This window comes from Macaca fascicularis, chromosome 10 (assembly GCF_037993035.2).
Source record: "Macaca fascicularis isolate 582-1 chromosome 10, T2T-MFA8v1.1".
NCBI classification, from domain to species: domain Eukaryota; kingdom Metazoa; phylum Chordata; class Mammalia; order Primates; family Cercopithecidae; genus Macaca; species Macaca fascicularis.
This window is the reverse complement of record NC_088384.1, coordinates 67,493,754-67,517,225: the sequence shown is the minus strand read 5'-3', so window position 1 is coordinate 67,517,225 and position 23,472 is coordinate 67,493,754. Positions and strand designations below refer to the sequence as shown.

At 42.8% G+C, this 23,472-nt stretch overlaps 1 protein-coding gene across 9 annotated transcripts in view; it reads left to right on the top strand.

Moving 5' to 3' along the window:
- Positions 1–23,472, top strand: part of RIN2 (Ras and Rab interactor 2) — a 252,492-nt gene that overhangs the window by 41,348 nt on the left and 187,672 nt on the right. For all 9 annotated transcript variants that reach the window (XM_074004670.1, XM_074004673.1, XM_065522710.1 and 6 more), the window contains exon 2: positions 1,986–2,111. The gene's annotated coding sequence lies outside the window, so the exon portion shown is untranslated. The remainder of the gene's footprint in view (positions 1–1,985; positions 2,112–23,472) is intronic.

Sequence of the window (23,472 nt, the reverse complement as noted above, 5' to 3'; positions counted from 1 at the left end):
TTTGCATTCTTGTTCTCATATAATTTACAATTGTGCTTGGTTTTATAACTATGTAAAAACAAGAACATAAGCCATTTACACCTAGTTACTTTATTTGTACATACTTATTTGATACCATAATATAAACCATGCAACAGAAGAACCCCTAGCATTTTTGTCCCTTGAAAGGATAACCTTACTTTACTCACTGGCTCCCTTTACTCTGTGTGATTTGTGAAGCTCGCCCTGAATACCAAGTGGGGCAGTAAATTGAATCCAAGGCCTATCTATTAGTAAATATTAGAAGACATTGTGAAGTGATGTCAACATAACTTAATGTTTATTGGGATGACTTTGAGTAGTCCTATCTGTGTGGGAAGCAGGGGTTCAGAGGAAAATCTGGATTGAGAAGGAAAGTGGGATTTAAATGATTCCTGAAAAATGGTGATGATGATGATCACTAACATTGACGGTGGTGGCAGCTCACATTGTTTGAGAATTTACTGAATAACCTGCAATGGACCAATGCTTTCTATGGATTACTTAATCTTTAGAGCAATGCTTTGAAGTATAATAAATGCTATTACAATTACCCTATTTTTTATGTAAGAACCCAGGTTAAGTAATTTGCCTGAGCAACTCATCTGGGACTGAAGCCCAAGTATGTTGCATCCCAGCCCAAGAGCTGAATCTTCTCGAGGAAGAGGAGAGGGACAGGGAGGATATTCCAAGCCAGAAAGCTAACATGGACCCAGGCGTGAAGGAAGGGATGTGTGTGCATCTGTGTGCGAGAGTTCCAGGGGAGGAGATGGCGGGGAAGTCAGAGGCCAGTTATAGAGCCTGACGGAGGAGCCAAGACTATGAAATATTGAGAAAGCAATGAGAAAAAAAGAATGAGATAACCTTCTTATACCGATGTTGGGAGTTTGATAGGACATCCTGAGGATGGAATAAGCAGGAGAGTGGAGCACATGAGAAACATATATTTAGAAAAGAAACACGTACACATGTGTGCATGTGCACACGTGTGTGTTTGTGTGTGCGTGTGTGTGTGTGTACTTGGATATTGGAATGCACAGAAGCAGTCTGGAAAGATATAATTTAAATTATAAAAATGCCCACTTCTGCCAAGGATATAGGAGTTAATGGTGATGGTCAAAGGGAACTTGAGATTTGATCTAATATTTGCATTTTCAAGCAAGGTGACTGCATTCATGCATGTACTTAGGTAATTTTGAAAAGGCCTAGGATACTGATTCAAACAGTTAAAAATGAAATGTAGGATAATATGTGATTTTTTTTTTAGATGGAGTCTCGCTCTGTCACTCAGGCTGAAGTGCAGTAGCATAATCTCTGCTACTGCAACTTCGGCCTCCTGGGTTCAAGCGATCCTCCCACCTCAGCCTCCCGAGTAGGTGGGACCACAGGTGTGTGTCACTATGCCTGGCTAATTTTTTGTAGTTTTGGTAGAGACGGGATTTCACCATGTTGCCCAGGCTGGTCTCGAACTCCTTAGCCCAAGTGATCCACCCGTGTCCACTTTCCAAAGTGCTGGGATTATAGATGCCAGTCACTGCACCTGGCAATATAGGAATTTCTTATTCTGATTAGTCCCATCTCCAGAATTCTAGACTGGAAGATTTCGGGATCCTTTTTGTAGGAAGTGATGTGATGCAAAGGATAAGGGAAAGAAATGAAATGTCACTTAACTGGTGGGGAAGACAGGATGCTTGTTGATTAGTTCCATTCATGAAAGACCATGGAGAGTTTTTTAAATCTGAGCATTGGCACAGGGGTTTACAGGGCATTCTGGTAAAGAAATTTCGCTCCTCGGTTTCCTCATCCAAAGGTGGAGGACCAGGAATGGGAAGGAAAGGCCATCACTGTGTTCTCATTTAGCAATGTCTCCTCCCAGAGCCAGGCTAGGAAGCAAGTCCTCTGGGTGGTTGTTCATTGTTTTTTTAATATACATACAAAACTCTGAATGGTCAATTTTTGTGTTGTAGATGGAGACGAGAGATCTGGACTTCTGAACTTCTACCAGAAAAGATAAAATGTGCAAGCCCTTCAGAACACTGGGGAGGTCAGGCTGAACTGCAGTGGGAGAGGAGAAGAGATGCTGGCGTGAAGGGGTACGTAGCAGCGAGACCATAAACCCAGTGTGCACCACCCCAGCGTTTCCTTCATTTCCAAGCTCATCAGTGTGATTGGGAATATCATGTGCTATAGTTGTGGTATGTGGCTGTGGAAGGGACTTTGCTCTGACAGAGCAATAGGGAGGATGTTTTCCAGCTGTCTGAGGGATTCTGTCCATGATACACTGGCAGCAGGGCCACATCAAGATCAGGACAAGTTAGGAGCCCATGAGCATAAAGGGAAACCATTCACATTTTCAGAGCACTCATCATGGGCCAGGCACAGCTTTAAGCACTTTAATGGGTTAGTTCATTCAATTATCACAACACCGCCATGAGGTGGGCACTGCTGTTGCCCCATCTGAGGGATGACACCACCTCTGAGTACAAAGAACCTGGCAATAACTGAAAGAGGATGTGGCAGTAATGATTCTACTTCTCTTCAGTTCCCACCACTTTGCTTCCTCTTCTCTACTTTTCGTAGATTTTTTTTTCATAGAATTATAAATCTTCACACTGAAAGGAAATTGCATCATCGGGATATCAGTATAGGCCACTATGGCAGATCATATTTTTCAACATAGGTCACAGTGATGGCTCCTCCAAAACCTTGCTACTCCTCCATCAAGCGGAGAGGTCTATTTTCCCTCTCCTTGAATCTGAGCAGGACACAGTGACTGCCTTGACATAAAGAATGTGGCAAAGTGATGCCAAGTGACAGCAAAGTCTTGATTAGCAAAGGGATGGGATTTCCACCTGGCTCTCTAAACCTCTTAGGATACATGTCCTTGAGACCCAGCCACCATGTTTCTGGGAAGCCAGGCCCTGCAGAGAGGCTACATGTCGGTGCTCCAGTTGACAGCCCCACGACATGGGACTTAGAAGGCTGGCTCCAGCCTGCAGCCTTTGAGCTGCCCCCACTGATGCTGAATGGAGCAGAAATAAGCTGTCCCTGCTGAACCGTCCCTGCTGAGCCCTGCCCCTATAACAGATTCATGAGCAAAATTAACACTGTTGTTTTCAGCTGTCTCATTTAAACCCACAGCAACACTGTTTAAGTGTAAGATATCATTACACTTGTTTACAAGTAAGAAAACAGAATTTGAGTGAGATAAACTGACTTACCCAAGGCCACACAACTATTGAATGTGTTGCTGGAGTTTAAACCCGGGGCTACCTGATTTCAAGCTTGTGAGGTTCACCACTGCTCTAACTACACATTCTTTCTGGGCTGGAATCTGGGCCTTAGCTGCCCTGTAGACACAACTGCTCTCAGAGAAAGCAAACCCTTGCAGAGTAAGAGGAACAAGAGAGAAAAATGTTGGAGAACTATCTCTGCACAATATGTTGCTGCTCTATTTCTTAATTTGGACCCTGGATGGATGCCTCCTGTTCTGACTTAAATGTAGAGTTCTCTCAGGAAGCTGTCTACCTTCCCTCCATGAATTTAAATCCTGTGGTATTTGCTCATATTACACAATATTCTTTTCCCTATCATGTAAAATAATCATTATGTGATTCGTGTTTTTTAAATTTTATTTTATTATTATATATTTTTGAGATGAAGTCTCACTCTTTTGCCCAGGCTGGAGTGCAGTGACGCGATCTCGGCTCACTGCAGGCTCTGCCTCCTGGGTTCATGCCATTCTCCTGCCTCAGCCTCCCAAGTAGCTGGGACTAAAGACTCCCGCCACCGTGCCCGGCTAATTTTTTGTATTTTTAGTAGAGACAGGGTTTCACCATGGTAGCCAGGATGGTCTTGATCTCCTGAACTTGCAATCTACCTGCCTTGGGCTCCCAAAGTGCTGGGATTACAGGCATGAGCCACCACGCCTGGCATCATTATGTGATTCTGTGATCAATGTCTCTATCCCTTGTTTTATTTTGGGAAGGCCTGGGATTAGTCTGTCTTTCCTATTCCTCACCTCTTTTCTTCTAGCAAAGACCCTTACCTGAGCAGACAGCTAATAAATGCATGTTAAATAAACACCAGAGAGCATTAGATGTGAATTTTCTTGATAATAATGATGACAGAGTAAGGAAGTGCATAGTTCTAGGTATAAATACTGAAGTCTTATCATGATGCTGTAGGTTTGTCTTTTGAGGCCAAAGATTTATTTCTCACTTCCTCTGTCCTTCCTGTTAGATAAAACATCCCTGTGCTTGACTTTCATAAATAAATTACTTCAGTAAAATGCAGTTGTAAACTAAACAATAACAGGAACTGCCACAGGACTCTGAGATACAATATTTCACTAGGTTATTATCCAAGCAAAAAATATTTTCAAGAGGGGAAAAGCCAATATACAGCATTGGAGAACTGATGACCACAGCATCTATTGTCATATTTAATAATCACAACAACCCTATACAGCCCTATACAGATTGTTATTATTGTCATTTTACAGATGGGGAAACTGAGTCTTACGAGGTTGTCACTTGCCCTACATCACCCAGTTAGGCAGCGTCAAAGGTGGAATTTGGAGCAGGCCGTGTGACTTCACAGGGCCCTGTCCCGAGCACCCCGTGCTTAGGTGACCTACATGCTTGGCAGAAATAGCTGCCTCTACCAAGTATGGCCAGGCCAGGTATGGTGGCTCATGTCTGTAATCTCAGCCCTTTGGGAGGCTGGGGCAGGAGGATTGCTTGAGGACAGGAGTTCAAGATCAGCTTGGGCACTATCTCTACAAAATTTCTTTAACAACAACAACAAAAAAAGGTATAGCCAGAGCTCCTGGGGCTTGGCCTCCCTCCCTTGCCCTTGCCACAGTGTGACTGAAGGTCTGGAGTGAGGCTGTGTTATAGAAGAGCAGGCTAGAGGCATGACATCACTGAAGGAGAATTCCTTGGCAAGCAGTCAGTCCATCAGCCACCTTTGGGTAGTCCCCACTTTTACCTGGGTCGCTAGGGATGGTTAGTTTTTAATACCAACTGAGTGACCCACCCCCTTCTCCACCTTGCCTGAGTCCTGAAGTCCCCCTCAAAAGCTAGGTTTTTGTGCCCTATTTCATGGTACCCCAAGGAGTGCTCTGGCACCATCCAGAGTGAGCCCTGGTCCTCTGCACATCTGAATGAAGTCTTCCAGACCCTGCTGAGCCCTGTTGCAAACAATGTATCCTCTCTTGGACACAGTCCTTTGAAAATGCCTCCTATACCTTAGACCTATACTCCAAGGAGCACAACCTAACCAGCCTCTCCCACTAGACCCCTTTTTTATCTTCTCTTGTTCCCAGGTTTCTCCTGCCCTAGTACGATAGAATTTCATTAACTAAATACGATTAACAGAGAATGCTTTATTGTTCCTGTTGTTCTACCTGCTCACTGATTAGCCAGCACTGCCATCAGCAGGCTGAGAATTTTAAAGTGGCTTAATGAAGATGAAATGTACTCCTTTTCTCTTCATTCTCTTTTACCTCTTTATTTTCCTCAATTCTGTTCTTTCAACCCTAGCAGATGCAGCTTAGAAGCCTGATAGTAATAAGGATAAGCAAGTCTTGCTGGAAAATAACTAGCATTTATTGAAAGCTTGTTGTGTGCAAAAAGAACAAAGCTGGAGGCATCACACTACCTGAGTTCAAACTATACTACAAGTTTACAGTAACCAAAACAGCATGACACTGGTACAAAAACAGACACATAGACCAAAGGAACAGAATAGAGATCTCAGAAATAAGACCACACATCTGCAAACATCTGATTTTTGACAAACCTGACAAAAGCAAGCAATGGGGAAAGGATTCCCTATTTAATAAACGGTACTGGGAAAACTGGCTGGCCATATGCAGAAAATTGAAACTGGACCCGTTCCTTATATCTTATACAAAAATCAACTCAAGATGGATTAAAGACTTAAATGTGAAACCCAAAACTAAAAATCAGATATTTGTTCTTTTTGCTTAAGATTGTCTTACCTATACAGACTCTTTTGGTTCCATGTGAATTTTAAAGTAGTTTTTTTGAATTATGTGAAGAAATGTCAATGGTAGTTTAATGGGAATGGCATTGAATCTATAAATTACTTTGGGCAGTTTGGCCATTTTCATGATATTGATTCTTCCTGTCCTTGAGCATGGGATGTTTTTCCATTTGTTTGTGTCACCTCTGATTTCTTTGAGCAGTGGTTTGTAGTTCTCCTTGAAGAGGTCCTTCACTTCTCTTGTTAGCTGTATTCCTAGGTATTTTATTCTCTTTATAGCAATTGTGAATGGGAGTTCATTCATGGTTTGGTTCACTGCTTGTCTATTGTTGGTGTATAGGAATGCTTGTGATTTTCACACATTAATTTTGTATCCTGAGACTTTGCTGAAGTTGCTTATCAGCTTAAGAAGCTTTTGGGCTGAGACAGTGTGGTTTTCTAGATATAGGATCATGTCATCTTCAGACAAAGGCAGTTTGACTTCCTCTCTTCCTATTTGATTCCCTTTATATCTTTCTCTGGCTTGATTACCCTGACCAGAACTTCCAATACTATGTTGAATAGGAGTGGTGAGAGAAGGCATCTTTATCTTGTGCCAGTTTTCAAGGGGAATGCTTCCAGCTTTTTTCTATTCAGTATGATATTAACTGTAGGTTTGTCATAAATGGCTCTTATTATTTTGAAGTATGTTCCATCAGTGCCTAGTTTATTGAGAGTTTCTAACATAAAGGGATGTGGAGTTTTATTGGAGGCCTTTTCCACATCCATTGAGATAATCATGTGGTTTTTATCTTTAGTTCTGTTTATATGATGAATTACATTTACTGATTTGCATATGTCGAACCAGCCTTGCATCCCGGGGTTGAAGCTGACTTAATCATGGTGAATAAGCTTTTTGATATGCTGCTGGATTTGGTTTGCCAGTATTTTATTGAGCATTTTTGTATCAATGTTCATCAGGAATATTGGCCTGAAGTTTTATTTTTTTGTTGTATCTCTGCCAGGTTTTGGTATCAGGATGATGCTGGCCTTATAAAATGAGTTAGGGAGAAGTCCCTCCTTTTCAATTGTTTGGTATAGTTTCAGAAGAAATGGTACAAGCTCCTCTTTGTACCTCTGGTAGAATTCAACTGTAAATCCATCTGGGTTTTTTTGCTTTGTTTTGTTTTGTTGTTGTTTTGCTTTATTTTTGATTAGTAGGCTATTTATGACTGCCTCATAATTTCAGAACTTGTTATTGGTCTATTCAGGGATTCAGCTTCTTCCTGGTTCAGTCTTGGGAGGGCCTTTGTGTCCAGGAATTTATTCATTTCTGCTAGATTTTCTAGTTTATTTAGGTAGGCACTATTCTTACCCTCATTTTACAGATGAGAAAACTGAAACACTGAGAAGTAAAGTTACCTGTGTGTCATGGCGTCTGGCACATTCAAGTGTTCAGTGAGTGTTAGCTACTATTTGTTACAATGAGACTTAGCTTTGGTCAAAAATTGGGATGTGAGTATTTATATGGGCAGGGATGCTCTGAAGCACAATGATGGAGTGGGGAGTGGGATACGAAGGGCAAAGAGGCCATATAGTCTGTGACATGAGCAGGTTACCACTGTGGGCACTGGGCCTCAATCCCACCATTACTGTGACAGACTGTGTAGGATTCATCTTGGAATAGTCCAACTATGGGACTTAGAAGTTAGGATATTCTTGGAAGAAGTTATAGGAACCTATTTTTTTTTTTTTTTTTTTTGAGATGAGGTCTCACCCTGTCGCCCATGCTGGAATGCAGTGGTGCGATCTCGGCTCACTGCAACCTCCACCTCCTGGGTTCAAGAATTCTCCTACTTCAGCCTCCTGGGTAGCTGGGATTACAGGCACGTGCCACCACACCCAGCTAATTTTTGTATTTTTAGTGGAGACAGGGTTTCGCCATGTTGGCCAGGCTGGTCTCAAACTCCTGACCTCAGGTGATCTGCCTGCTTCAGCCTCCCAAAGTGCTGGGATTACAGGCATGAGCCACTGCGCCCTTCCCAAATTATAGGGACTTTTTTTTTTAAATTATTATACTTTAAGTTCTGGGGTACACGTGCAGAACGTGCGGATTTGTTACATAGGTATACACGACCCATGGTGGTTTGCCACACCCATCAACCCGTCATCCACATTAGGTATTTCTCCTAATGTTATCCCTCCCCCAGCCCCCCAACCTCCAACAGGCCACAGTGTGTGATACTCCCCTACCCTGTGTCCATGTGTTCTTATAGTTCAACTCCCACTTATGACTGAGAACATGCGGTGTTTGGTTTTTCCGTCGTTGTGATAGTTTGCTGAGAATGATGGTTTCCATCTTCATCCATGTCCCTGCAAAGGACATGAACTCATCCTTTTTTATGGCTGCGTAGTGTTCTATGGTGTATATGTGCCACATTTTCTTTATCCAGTCCATCATTGATGGGCATTTGGGTTGGTTCCATGTCTTTGCTATTGTGAACAGTGCTGCAATAGATATGAATGTGCATGTGTCTTTATAGTAGAATGATGTATAATCCTTTGAGTGTATACCCAGTAATGGGATTGCTGGGTCAAATGGTATTTCTAATTCTAGTTCCTTGAGGAATTGCTGTACTGTTTTCCACAATGGATGAACTAATTTACACTCCCACCAACTGTGTAAAAGCATTCCTATTTCTCCACATCCTCTCCAGCATCTCTTGTTTCCTGACATTTTAATGATTGCCATTCTAACTGGTGTGAGATGGACTTTTTAAAAAACAACTGTGAACATCATGATTATATCCTGTACGTTGCCACCCATTTTTCCAGGGAAGGAAAGAGAAGAAACCTACTATGCACTATTCCCCCGGCTTCCTGTACTTCCCCTTTGCTCTGGCATCAGCTCTTACATGTGCAACAAACCATCTCCAAACTCAGTAGGAAAACTGAGCTGGGTGCAGTGACTCACACTTGTAGTCCCAGCTCTTTGGGAGGCTGAGGTGGGAGGATTGTCTGAGCACAGAAGTTTGAGATCAGCCTGGGCAACATGGTGAAACTGCATTTCTACAAAAGATACAAAAATTAGGCAGGCATGGTGGTGTGCACCTGTAGTCCTGGCTAATAGGGAAGCTAAGGTGGGAGGATCGCTTGAGTCCAGGAGCTCGAGGCTGCGGCGATCCATGATTGTACCACTGCACTCCAGCCTGGGCAACAGAGTGAGATCCTGTCTCAAAAAAAAAAAAAGACAAGAAATTTATAATAAGCGTCTGTTTAGCTCATGCAAACAGAGGTTAGCTGGGATCTGGCTGATCTAGGCTGGGCTCAGCTAGGTGACGCTGCTTCCTGCACAGGTTCAGCTAGGCTTGGCTTCCCACTGATGTCTGGGTTCAGGCCAGCAACACTTAGCACACTCTAAGTCCAGGTTGGTGGGCGGTGACTACCTGAGGAAAGCTCTCCTTGTGACAACGGCAAAGGTGCATGAGTATAAGTAGAAGCCCAAAAAACCTTGTAAAGCTTGTGCTTGGAAATGGCACATCGACATTTCTGTATTATTCTATTAGCCAAAGCAAGTCACATGGCCAAACCTAAGTCAAGAGGCAGAGAAATGCAATCTGCCTTTGCTGGAGGAGTTTCCACTGTTGACCTTGGCTTATGACCAATAAGGCCATCTACCATGCTTCCTCTATCTTCTGCCAAATTGGGCAAACATGATGTGAAATTCAAGTCTTTACCATTGCTAGCTTTAGTTACGACTTTCGGCAAAATCCCAAAACCTTAATGATATTCTAAGGTGTTATTCATGGGAGATGAGAAGATACTAAAAGCTGCACGCCGTAAGGCTCCAGGAATCTCTTTATCTCAGACCCGAGCTGGGAATTGTTACTTTATCTTGTATGATGGCTTTGTTCACCTTAGAATCATGAAGTGTTTGGAGATGGTGAGCTTATTCCTCCACAGTGACAACCTGTTAACACCTCAGCAGCTGCCTCAGATGATTAGACTTGGATTCAGCACACACCAGTTGCCCAAGCTTGTCAGAATAAAATAAAAGTAGCAAGTAGAATGAATAAATTGTCAGTCATATTGATGTGTGTGTTTTCCTAAATTTTAGGAGAAGGTTTTGGATTCTGCAAAAATGTCTTTTCTGTGCTTCTCTCAATACCTTGGCTGTCTCATCTGGCATGGATGCAATTTAGCTGGAAGGAGAAGAGGCAAAGGCTTTTATGTTGGTTGGAATTTGCAGCCGTAAATTTACAGGACTTTTTCCAACTTAGCATGGAAAAGAGTTGCTGTTTTATGCTTTTTGTGAGTTATAAGTCATAAAACATATGCTAGGGGTGGCATCACTGTTGTGTTCTTGGCCGTCTAAAGAAGGTCTGTGGAAGAAACCTAAGCCTTAAATGATTAAATGTCTTTCCAAACACTCATAAGTTATTTATACTGTGTCCTTGCCTTGGCTAAGCAAGCAATCAAATGAACCCAGACCTTGATGCTAGTGTCTTACGGTGCATTCTAATTAAACTATGAATGAAATCATATGCCTTATGCATACCGTTAAGATGCCTGCAGGCTTAGTGGCTTGCTTCTGTCTGTATAAATTCACGGGCCACACCTGGCAGTCACAGGCCTCCCCTCTCCTCCCTGAGCCCGGTCCCCAGCAGGGCCAGAGAAGCCGCCATGGCCCAGTGAGAGTCAGGGGAAGGCGAGTCGGGTGAAGGAAATCTGAGAAGAGGATCGTGTGTAGGCACGGGCTGTGACATGGCCCTGCTTTGACCATCTAGCTATGCTGTAGGGCCAGGTGGGGCCTGGAGTAGCCTGAGCTCGGGTCTGCCATGAACTCTTTCCACTCCCCCAAGGCCCTGTATAAGTAATGTCACTTTCTATTTGCACAGCAAAATCAGGGACAGTTTTCCAGAGCACGAGATGCCTCCCCTCCCCCAGCCCAACGGATGGTCTACGCTGGTTGGTGGGCCCTTGTTTGTGTCAGAGACAAAACACTCCGCAGGGTTCCGGTTAACTGTGGTCCACAGGCCACTGGCAAGTGGAGACAGAGCAGCAGAGCCTTCTGGAGCCACGGAGGGCCTGCTGCTCGCTATGCAGTGCCTACTCAGCTGCTGCTGGCCCCCTGTGGGTGGCAGGGCTAGTGATGTACAGAATCCTGGGACTAGTGCCAGCGACCCTAGGGATACCCTGGGTGATCTGGGCATGCACTGCTGTGGTGGCCTTTATGGTCAGGAGACGACATGCAGTGAAAAGAAGGGCAGAGCCAGCCCAAAGGGATGTCATCCAGGGTGTGGTCCAAGGAAAGGCCAGAGCCACGATGTAGCCAGCACCCTAGGCCAGTGGGGGGCCTCATATCACCCATTCCACAGGCCAGTCCTGGATTGCTCCAAACCCTCTGCCTAGGGTTCTGAATGAAATAAGCAGGTCTTCCCATCAGGAACTAGGTAAGCTTCTAAAAAAAACACCAAACAGAAAGCCTCCTGAACTTCCGTAAGTGACTGATGCAAAGCATGTCCATATACTTCACAGCTGGGGCAGAAGATCAGGGGAACACTGTGGATGATCTGAATGACAGCAGTGACCATCAGCAACCTGCAGAGCTGCCCAATCAGGAAATTGTCAGATGGAAGCAACGCTTGCAGGCAAAGAAGGAAAGGCTGAAGCAGGCCAAGGCAGGAATGAAACAGTCATGAACGTTGGAGTGAAGCGACTGACCTTCCTGGTCCACACCCCGCCCAGCGTCCTGCATCTGCTAGAGGGTGGTAGAGACCATGCGGAGGATGGGAACTTGGCAGAGGAGAACAGGGAAGCAGGATATGGCGGTCCCCTAGCGTCCCAACCACAAGTCTCTCTGAAGAGTGTGGATGACGATGGTGACTTAGGTGCATCCTCCGAATGTCCTTATGGGGAGACTGGAGAAGCAGACATGCAATCGTGGGAAGAAATCAAAGGTATAAAGAACTCACAGCACAAGTCCAAAGTCTGATCATCAAGCAGGCGACTCTGCAGGGTGCAAGGGCACCGCTGGAGAGGGAGCTCCTGAAGCTGCAACCGACGCTTCCCGTTCTGCCTGATCTCCACCGAGAACACATGATGGGGCCTCATGGGAGTCCACAGAGGAGACGCCTACTGCCTGGACCTTGACCAGAGACTTCACAAGGTGCACATATACATGAACGACGTGTCACACCCACAACCACTACAAGAAGATGGCCCAAGACCTGGCCCAGGAATTGAAGAAAGACACTTCCAGTTTTCAGAGGGAGATCCTCTTCCACGAGAGAACAGCCCAGGAAAGCTAGATGGCCACTGCAACAACTGAGACAGCACTCCAGGTGCTGCAGAAAGAAAATGACTACAACAGGCAGAAGCCAGCTGACTGCAAGGCCAAGTTGCAGCCTTTCCTGAGTGGCCCTTTGGCTCCTAGGGCTCCACCATCCACAGCCCACAGGAGCCCAAAAGTGCCAAGAGGGGCCAGGTATGGTGGCTCACTCCTGTAATCCCAGCACTTTGGGAGGCCAAGGCAGGTGGATTTCTTGAGGTCAAGAGTTCGAGACCAGCCTGGCCAACATGGCAAAACTCCATCTCTATTAATAATACAAAATATATATATATAGCCAGGTGTGGTAGTGCACGCCTATAGTCCCAGCTACTCGGGAGGCTGAGGCATGAGAATCACTTGAACCTGGGAGGCAGAGGTTGCAGTGAGCTGAGATTGTGCCACTGCACTCCACCCTGGGTGACAGAGCCAGACTCCATCTCAGAGAAATGAAAAAAGATGTACCAAGGGGACTATGGGCTGCCAGGGCCCCCAGGAGGGAGGTGGGTCACAATGTGAGGGCTTGGGTCCGGAGCACCTGCCGATTTGATTCTGTTTTCCCTTTAGCCAGGTTCTGAATGCCCAGAGCCTCGGCAGAACATCAGCCAGTGCTGCTCCCTTTAAAGCACTTTTGATCGCTCTCTCATTAGTTTAGCTACTGTTTATCGATGCTGAAATTGCTTTTGTTGAAGTTTGCTAGTGTTAAGATTGTAAGGTACTGTTTTTCAAATAAAGATTGTTTAATATAAAAAAACAAATGCACAAGGATCAAGTGGAGAGTACCAGATGTATAAGCCAATTAGTAACTGTCACTTCTTGGTGGTGGTTGATTTTGGACAAGGATTTAGATACAGTAATTTATTTGGTGAGTGATTCCAGGAAGGATGGAGGACGGGTAGGGAAATGGGACAGAGAAGGGAAAGAACGAGTGTTAAAGATCAGATGCTGCCACTGGCAATGGGGGTTCAGTGGTGCTGGGAGCTCTGTAAGTTGCTGGAGACGTCACCTCTGAGTGGTTTTACCCACAGAGTGAGGGAGCTGGGGTGTTTGTCCATAGCTTCCTTCCCTCATTGGTGAGGACTGCTCCAAAAGGCAGTAACTTCCTGGCACTTCTGGCCACCCATGAGTGATTCAGGTATGCTCCTGTCACCAGAGAGCCTTCAGGAAGAGACTCACGGGTACCTGCAGTGGGAAACCCTTGGCATGGATGGGAACAGTGGGTGTGGAGGGGACAAGGGAGGCACCATTAGCATCCACCACAGGGTGCTCAAGAGATTTTGAGGCAAGGAAGGAATGAATTTGTAGCTTTTAAAGCTGAATGCAGAAACTGTATGCCTACAAGGTCTTTGGACGGAATGGGGAAATGAGAACCTTTTGTTCATGGCTGTTTACATTACTTAAATGTGGGCATGGTCATACAACGAACCATTATATAACCACTAAAAAATGAGGGCCATCTCCTGTGGTAATATGAAACTCTCTTTGAGTTATGGTTTTGAGTAGAAAAAAGCACGTACAAACAATACTTAGAATATGCTCCCAGTTTTAAAAAAGCTTTATTTGGGTATAATTTACATACCATATTTACCTATTTTAAGTGTACCAGTATAGTGTTTTAGTAAATGTATACAGCTTTCCAGAAATTTTGCATAGGTGGAACTATACCATTTGCAGTCTTTTGTGCCTGGATACTCCCACTCAACATAATGTTATTAAAGTCATCCACGTTGTAGCAGGTATCAATAGCTTGTTCTTTTTTTAACACTGAATAGTATTTCACTGCATGGATTTATCACATTTTGTTTATCCGTTCTACATTTGGACTGTTTTTAGTTTTATTGTTATAAGTCATGCTACTGTGAACACCCACATACAAGTCTTTATGCAGACACACATTTCCACTTCTCCTGAGTAAATACCTATGAGTGGAATTTCTGGGTGATGTGTTAAGTTTATGTTTATTTCTTTAAGAAACTACCCAACTAGGCCGGGCGCGGTGGCTCAAGCCTGTAATCCCAGCACTTTGGGAGGCCGAGACGGGTGGATCACGAGGTCAGGAGATCGAGACCATCCTGGCGAACACGGTGAAACCCCGTCTCTACTAAAAAATACAAAAAACTAGCCGGGCGAGATGGCGGGCGCCTGTAATCCCAGTTACTTGGGAGGCTGAGGCAGGAGAATGGCGTAAACCCCGGAGGCGGAGCTTGCAGTGAGCTGAGATCTGGCCACTGCACTCCAGCCCGGGCGACAGAGCGAGACTCCGTCTCAAAAAAAAAAAAAAAAAAGAAACTACCCAACTGTTTTCCAAAGAGACTGTACCATTTTATGTTCCCATCAACTATGTATGATGCTTCCAGTTCTCCAAGTCCTCATTGACAATTGGTAATATCACTCTTTTCTATTTCAGCCATTCTGATAGATGTGTTGTGGCATCTTATTGTGGTTTTAGCCTTTCCCTACAGACTCATGATGTTAAGCGTATTTTCATGTGCTCATTTGCCATTTGCATAGCTTCTTTGATGAAATGTCTGTTCAAATCTTTTGCTTATTTTGTGTTGGGTTGTTTTTCTCCTTCTTGAGTAGTAAGGGTTTGGATCATTGCAATTATTTTCTGTAAGTTCAAAATTATTTCTGAATAAAAAGTTAAAGAGGCAATTCTAGCTCCCATCACACTGCAGCCCCCACCCCCACCCCCATCAGAATGGTATACTTGGAAATTGTTTCACAGTGTGGACATCCTCACTGAAAGAATCAAAAGGAAGAGCAAGATCAGACTTTAAATCTTTTGTTAAAAATAGTCGTTGTCTGGTAACAATACTCCCTGGATTACTTTTTGTCTGTGAATGGGAAGTTGGTGGTTAAAATGTCCAGGTGTTGGGTAAAGAAAGACATGAGAGTACTCATGATGATCTTCCTTTATTCAGTTACTGCAGAAGTTACTCAGCTTCCTCGGCGCTGTCCCTTTGGGGCTGATCAAGAATCACTTGCTTTGTATCCACCTAACAGTGCAAGGTCAGATTCTGAGAATGGAGGAATTGAAGGGAGCTATTCATTCACCACTCCTGCAGGAAGAACACAGGCACCAGTAAGCTCAGCAATAGACTTCCCCTCTCTAATCCACTCCACAGTGGCCTCCCGCACAGTCAGCCCAATTTGTGGGGGTCACCACTCTTCCCCTTGCCCCCAGATCACTACTTCTCTCTAGTTCTCATATAATGAATCATCCGCATGCCTGCAGCTAATTGACTGAGTTCAAACAAATTCACGGGCTAATCGGCCAATAGCAGATGAAATCAAGAAATATGAGGTGGAAAAGAAGGAAGTTCCCATCCATTTGCCATATTGTGACTTTGGGTCAGTTGGCTTGTACTTCAAGGCGTCTTTCAATTCTTCAAATATTTAGTGAGCATCAACTATTCATTCTTTCTTTCTTTTATGGACACCTAATATGTACCAGATACTACGTGAGGCTAGTGGGGCTTGGTAGTGAACAAAAGTGGCAGAGTACTTTCCCCTAAGAGGCTTCCATTCGAGTGGGAGAAATAGATTAGAACAATTGGACAAATAAATACGTAATACATGTCAGGTTATAATAGGAATTACAAAATGAAGTAAAACACAATAAAAAAGCAGAGACAGAAGGGTACATAAAAATTCTGGAAGGATGTACTCCAAAGGATTAACAAATAGACCTGTAGCTTTTAAAATTTATATCTTCTAAATGTTCTGTAACAAACACGTATTTTTAAAAAATAAAAAGTTACATTAAATATATAAAAAGCACTGGGTTTGAATGTCTCACATGATTAATTGTGTCACCTGTTTTATCATAATTTTGTTACCAAAAACACTGAAAAAATTCAACTGGAAAATAATATGTAGTCTTTATTATCTGGGGTGTGGTTTCAACGTATTTTAGGAATTTTGATATCTGGAAATATAAATAAATTATAGAAAACTAGACATGTTTATAAAATGCCTTCCAGATGGGTCATTTGAAATGATGAATAATCTCTTCCAGTCTTGGTAAATAGCAAAATGTGGTAAATAGGTCAGAATAGAAAAATAGTGGCATCACATGCACGAAACAGAGAAGAAAGCATTTGAGCCCAAAATGCTGTTTCTAATGTTGCTTTGTTTTGTTATGTTCTTACTGGCAAATGAAGGGCAAATGTGTGTTTACGAGGTCACACAATAAAATATAAAGTGAAGATTTTAGGCTTTTGGGTAGCTTGGCCCAACGAGACTATCAGGCTTGGAAAAATCAGACAAAAATAAATCATGTTAAGTAAGGTCCAACCCAGGCCGCTTGCCTGGGGCTCAGCTCCCTGGGGTGTTTGGACCCATGTTTGGTAGGTGGACAGGAGGTCACGGTGCACACTTGCCCCTTCCTTCCTCTCCTCCCACCCCCCTCCCCAGTGCTTCCACAAGTCTGACTCTGCCTTGTCACTGATTGGCATTGCCTTCCAAAACAAGATGACATGTTTATTTTCTAACATCACTGATTACAACAACAATCACTCACAACAACTGGTGTGGTCATACAACATCCCACCCCAGATGTCCACCTAAAGTGTCCGCCTCTCACATGATTAAAGTCATTCAATCTCTGGTCTAAAGTAATTTTACGTTTTGTATTTTGGAGACAGGGTTTTGCCCTTTCACCCAGGCTGGAGTGCCGTGGCACAGTCATACCGCACTGCAGCCTGGAACTCCTGGGCTCAAGCATCCTCCCACCTTAGGCTCACAAGCAGCTGGGACTACAGGTGCATCCCGCCATACCCAGCTAATTTTTTTTTTTTTTTTTTTGGTAGAGACATGGTCTTGATATGTTGCTCAATCTGGTCTTGAACTCCTGGCCTCAAGTGATCCTCCCACCTCAGCCTCCCAAAAAGTCTCAGGATTACAGGTGTGAGCCATCATGCCCAGCCCTCGTCTACACTGATTTTAAAATCCACTTGGCCATTTCTGGTGCTAGAATAAACCACATCCTATCCAAATATTAACTTCATTTTATGTTTTATAAACTTGGTCATGTAATAGTCATCCATTTAAGCACCAACAAAGAAACTCCAATTTGTATCTGTATGGATTATTAACTGGCTCTGAGCTCTATGACTTTCTGCAGTATTTCCAGCAGGTTTCAAAGTGATCAGTCCTAATAACCTTGAGGTTCGTGTTTTTTTATTTATTTTTTAATTGCTTAGTGAGTCTAACAACAATGAATCCAACTTGCACTTTTTTATTTTGTGTTCCTAGATAATTCATTATTGAGAAAGCAATTTATGCTAGTTAAGAGAAGGCCTATAATGAGGCACGAATTCTGTTTACAAAGATAAAGTAATTGAAGCAAAAGCTAAAATTTAAAAGTTTGATAGTAGTCAATAAAAATTAAAGAAGGTATACATAGGAATATTTGAAATTAGGCCAAAAACAATACATTGGCTCCCTTTTTCTTATAACAAAAACCAAGTTCACTGAAAGTAATTTATTTCCTTTTATGGAACTACATTTTGCATTATACCAGTTCAATCTTGCTATGAATAGATTTATTAGGCTTTGTTTTGAAAAGTTGCTTTTCTTTTTCTTCTTTGGACTTTTCAAAAGCAGAAGCTACACTGACATGCTCAGCGTGGTATTTGCTGATGCGTGCGTGTGTGTGGTTTTAATTTTTAGGTTTGTTTCCCCTCAACCTTTTCTTTGAGTTAATGTGAATCACAGCTGTATTTTTCATTCCTGAGCACTGTGATTCATTGCCATTGACTTCCTCTGGAGCCCACTACACCACAGAGTCCTGTGGGAACCTGATTAGTCACTGCCGAGCAAGGTACCTTGCATGCCGTGGTCAGCATCAGCTCAAACAACTGTCTTTGGGCAGTGATGAAAGTTGCTGTAGCATCTTCCTTTGGGGAAGTAAGAAAGCTTCCCTTTAGGGGTTCATATGGTTTGTAGCAATCCTTGGATTCATCTTGATAACATACGGGCAAATTTGATGTTAGAAAACATAAATGTCTTATTTGGTTAAGAAGCTTTTGGGTCACACTTCTGCCTTCAAGAAACAGACATTGATCACAGCCCCTTGCCAGTGGCATATAAATAATATTTGTGGATAGCTTGAACCATGCTATATTGATGCAGCTTTGAAAAATTTGGAACAGATTCATTTATCTCAAATATACTTTTATCTAACTTCCTTGAGTCTAATTTTAGAAAATTTCAAGCCAAGGGATTTTTCTTTATAAGCTAGACTTACAAAGAATTCCTAAAGTCATGCCTTAACCATAATCAATTATTCTCCCTAAGTTTCCACTTGCAGTTAGCGTTGCTGATTAATAGTTTGTGATCATCTGTTCCAAGGGTGTAGATGTGACCCTACCTCCATTTGATATCACCTAACCTGAAGGGGCTTTGGTGGCTACGTCTGCGATAATGAGAACTCTAATTTTCCTGTTCAGAGTATAGGCTCTACAAGTTTAAGGAATTGGAGCAGTTTAAGAGCAGGAACAAATGGTTAACCAGTTAAATAGGCCAAACAGGCTGGGCGCGGTGGCTCAAGCCTGTAATCCCAGCACTTTGGGAGGCCGAGACGGGTGGATCACGAGGTCAGGAGATCGAGACCATCCTGGCCTACACGGTGAAACCCCGTCTCTACTAAAAAATACAAAAAACTAGCCGGGCGAGGTAGCGGGTGCCTGTAGTCACAGCTACTCGGGAGGCTGAGGCAGGAGAATGGCGTAAACCCGGGAGTCGGAGCTTGGAGTGAGCTGAGATCTGGTCACTGCACTCCAACCTGGGCGACAGAGCGAGACTCCGTCTCAAAAAAAAAAAAAAAAATAGGCCAAACAAGGTGTCAGAAGATCAAATTCTGGTCTGATCCTTGGGTAGCCTTGGGAAACAATTTTTGCCTTGCTAGGCCTCAGGCTTTTTATGTGTCTGTTAGCATGGAGAGCTTGAGGTGGAAATGCAAACAGAAAACAGTGCACCTGGGTAGAAGTTGCACATGGTTGCCTTGCAATCAGAACTGGGTCACACAAACAAAAAGCCCGATCGAATATTTCCTGAACATATAGGAAGTATAATTTCTTAACCTCTGCATAAAAGAGGATTGCCAGCCATATTCTGTTGAGACAAGAGGACATTGATACAATTCCTGATGCATCTGAATAACTGAAAGAAGATTTAGAAAATTTGTAAATTTCAGGATGAATAAGAGAAAAGTAAATAAAAACTAAAAATAAGACAATATTAAGTTGTTCAAGAGAGGAACATTTGTCATAATGTACTGTGTATTTCAGTGATGAATACAATATTGGTATAATTACAATATAACTATTGGCGTGATTGTAATATCATTTAGAGAAAATGGAGACATAGTCATATAGAGAAGGTGGAGACAAGAAGTGTGCACATTTGCTAGAGCTGGGATGGGAGTAGAGGTGGTAAAGGAGAGTTCAATCCTTGCCTTCCATAATAGGGAATCAACAGTCTAAAACGGAAAATTCCAGAAGTTGCAATACATGTGTTATTACTTGGAAGTAAATACCAGCTGGGTTGGTCCATTCAGGCTGCTCTAACAAAATACCTTAAACTGAGTAATTTATAAGCAATAGAAATGTATTGCTCACAGTTCCGGAGCCCGGAAATCCTAAGTTCAAGGTGCTAGCTGACTCAGTCCCTGGGGAAGGCTCACCCTTTGCTTCAAAGATGAAGCCTTCTAGCTGTGTCCTCACTTGGCAGACGGGGCTAACAAGCTCACTCAGGCCTCTTTTATAAGGGCAGTAATCCCATTCATGAGAGCTTCACTCAGGACCTAATCACCTCCTAAAGTCCCTACCTCTTCATACTATTGCATTGGGGATTCGGTTTCAATGTATAAATTTGGGGGCGGGGGGCACAAACATTTAGATTATAGCCCCAACACAATTAGCTAAAAAGATTGAAAGTGGTTGACTCTAAGGAGAGGGAAGTGGGGAGAAATGCTTTTTATGTGAATAATCTTTATGGATCTATTTGATTTTTTGTATAGTTTTGATGAAACTAAAAACTGAAAAAGTCACAAGAGTTTTTTTAAATAAAATCAATGAATCAAAAAGAAAGACACTGATGCCCACTGAGGTTCAATAACTTGTCTAGGGTTCACCACTGACAATGGGGCAAAGCCAAGATTCAACAGCTCTCAGTTCAGCTCTAGAGCCTGAGCACTCCATCATTATTGAATATCGCCTTTCCAAAAAACATTAAATATGTTTGTTCATTCATCATTCATCATTCAGAATCAAAAAATGTGAATTACATAACAGTGAAGTATAGTCATGCATCCCTTAATGATGGGGATACATTCTGAGAAGTGAATCATTTGGCAGTTTTGCCATTGTGCAAATATCATAGAGTGCACTTACACAAAAATGGTAGAGCCATTACACAGGTAGGCTATATGGTATAGTCTATTGCTTCTAAGCTATGAACCTCTGCAGCATGTTACTGTACCGAATACCATTAGGCGATTGTAACATAAGAATAAGTACTAAGCATATCTAACATAGAAAATGTACAGTAAAAATATGGTATAAAAGATTTTTTTAAAATAGTACACCTGTATAGTGCAGCTCCATTATAATCTTATGGGACCACCATTGTATGTAAGTCCATCAGTAACTGAAATGTCATTGGGCAATGCACAACTGTATTATATTGTACTTTTCAGATGAACAAAAAAGTAAACAATTGTTAATGCTCATGGTTGGCAAGAGTGTGAATTCATGGGCATCCTCGCATCACAAGTTCTTAAAACTGCATATGCCTCGCCCTAGTAAGTCATTTTATAGAACTTAATTTAAGAAAATAGCTGGGCATGCCCAGCACTTTGGGAAGCCAAGGTGGGTGGATCACGAGGTCAGGAGTTTGAGACCAGCCTGACCAACTGGTGAAACCCTGTCTCTACTAAAAATACAAAAATTAGCCTGGCATAGTGGTGTATGCCTGTAATCCCAGCTACTCAGGAGGCTGAGGCAGGAGAATCTCTTGAACCCGGAAGGCAGAGGTTGCAGTAAACCGAGATGGCTCCACAGCACTCCAGCCTGGGCGACAGAGTGAGACTCCATCTCAAAAAAAAAAGAAAAAGAAAAGAAAAAGAAAGTAACTGGGCATGGATTAAAAGATATTTGAAAAAAAGGTTGCAACATTGTTTAAAATATCAAAAACAGCAAAAATTAAAAGTAACTGAAACGTTCATCAGTTGATTAAGTGTATTATTGTATGCATTTCACAGGTGTGAAAGGGATGAGCTGGATATATTTGTGTTAACATGAAAAGATGTCCATGTTATATTATCACATGTAAAATACACATCTCAGGACAGTATGTGCAGTATGATTCCTTCATATAAAAATGTGTGTGTGCATGTGCACATGGGCATACATACAGGGTCTGGAAGGACAGGTCTTTAATGGTTGATGAAATTTATTTCTAGGTGGGAAAGGATTAGAAAGCTGCCATAACAAAATAGCATAGGCTGCACGGTTTAAACAACAGAAATGTATGTCTTGTAGTTCTGAAGGCTGAGAATTCCAAGGTCCAGGTGCCAGCATGGTCAGGCTCTGATGAGGGTCCGTTTCCTGGCTTGCAGATAGTCATCTTCTCACACAGCAGAGAGAAAAAGAACCAGCAAGCTCTCTGGTGTCTCTTCTTTGAGGGCACTAATCCCATCACAAGTACCCCACCCTCATGACCTCATCTAAACCTAAATACCTCCCAAAAGTTCCACCTCCAAATAACTTCACAGTGGAGATTAGGGCTTTAACACAGGTGTTCACAAACATTCAGTTCATAACAGGAGGGGACTTTCCCTTTTATTCATACACTTTTGTGTTGTTTTAATATTTACAGAATATTTAATGATTGAAATTGTATATGTACCAGACAACGTCTCGCTGAGGCTGGAGTGCAATGGCACAGTCGCAACTCACTGTAACCTCAACCTCCCAAGCTCATGCCATCCTCCCACCTCACCCTCCTGAGTAGCTGGGACCACAGGTACATGCAACCATGCCTAGCTACTTCTTTCATTTTTGTAGAAATGTGTTTCACTATGTTGCCTGGACTGGTCTGAAACCCCTGAGCTCAAACAATCCTCCTGCCTCAGTCTCCCAAAGTGCTGAGATTACAGGCATGAACCACCACACCCAGCTGAAAATATACTTTTATTTAAAAAGCAAAAGCATATAGCTGTGAGTGATAAGTGATCAGAAACGACATCTAATCCAAACTTTCAATTTTTATAGGTAATCAAAGAGATTTAATAACTTTCTCAAAGTCACATAAATGCAAATGCAAATAAAAACTCAAGATTTCTGGTCTGATGAGTATCAAATTACTGTAATCAAATAAGTATTAAAATAAAACAATGACATTATATGGTTCTCATTAAATTTAAAAGGCTCAAACAGACAACTCAAAATGTGTCTCTAATATTCTAGGCAATTTGTTGCCATTTTTACGTCAACATTGGTTTTTACTGCTAATCCCGTTGCTGTTAACCTTGTTTTGTGACAGTCATAAAGACTAGTAAGATCAAGTGGCCAATGTTATGATTGTTATTTGAAAGGTGAAACCAGAAAACAAAGCCTGATTCTAAATAAGGTCATTTTAAAGGGCAAATGAACAGATGCCAGTTTTAAGGGACTCCATCGTAGCCTTTCTCAGTGAGTGAGATTTTAACATTGTAATTTATCACCAAAAAGTAACGTCATGCACTACAGACTCTTAAATTGTCACTTTTCCCCTTAAACCCCCTCAAAACACAGACAAAAACTGATAATTTACTTTAGGAAATTCGAGAAGTGTGGGCAAGGGGTCTGGGTATGTTACTTCTATCACAGATTGGAGAGATGCTGGCCGATTGTCAACAGTCTGTTTCTGGGTCCTGTGGTCTAGAGTCCCCCAAAAGCAAGCCAGGGGTCTCCCTGAGCCAGCCCAGCCTCAGGTGTATTTCCAGCAGGTTCTAGGCCAGGCTGGTCATCCTGGGCCAGTGTGGACCATGTACTTCCTGTGGTTGCTGGCGTTCTCCCACTTTCCCATCTGAGTCCCCTGGAGAGCTGGTGAAAACTCCCTCAGGGTTTCTGATGCAATAGATCTGG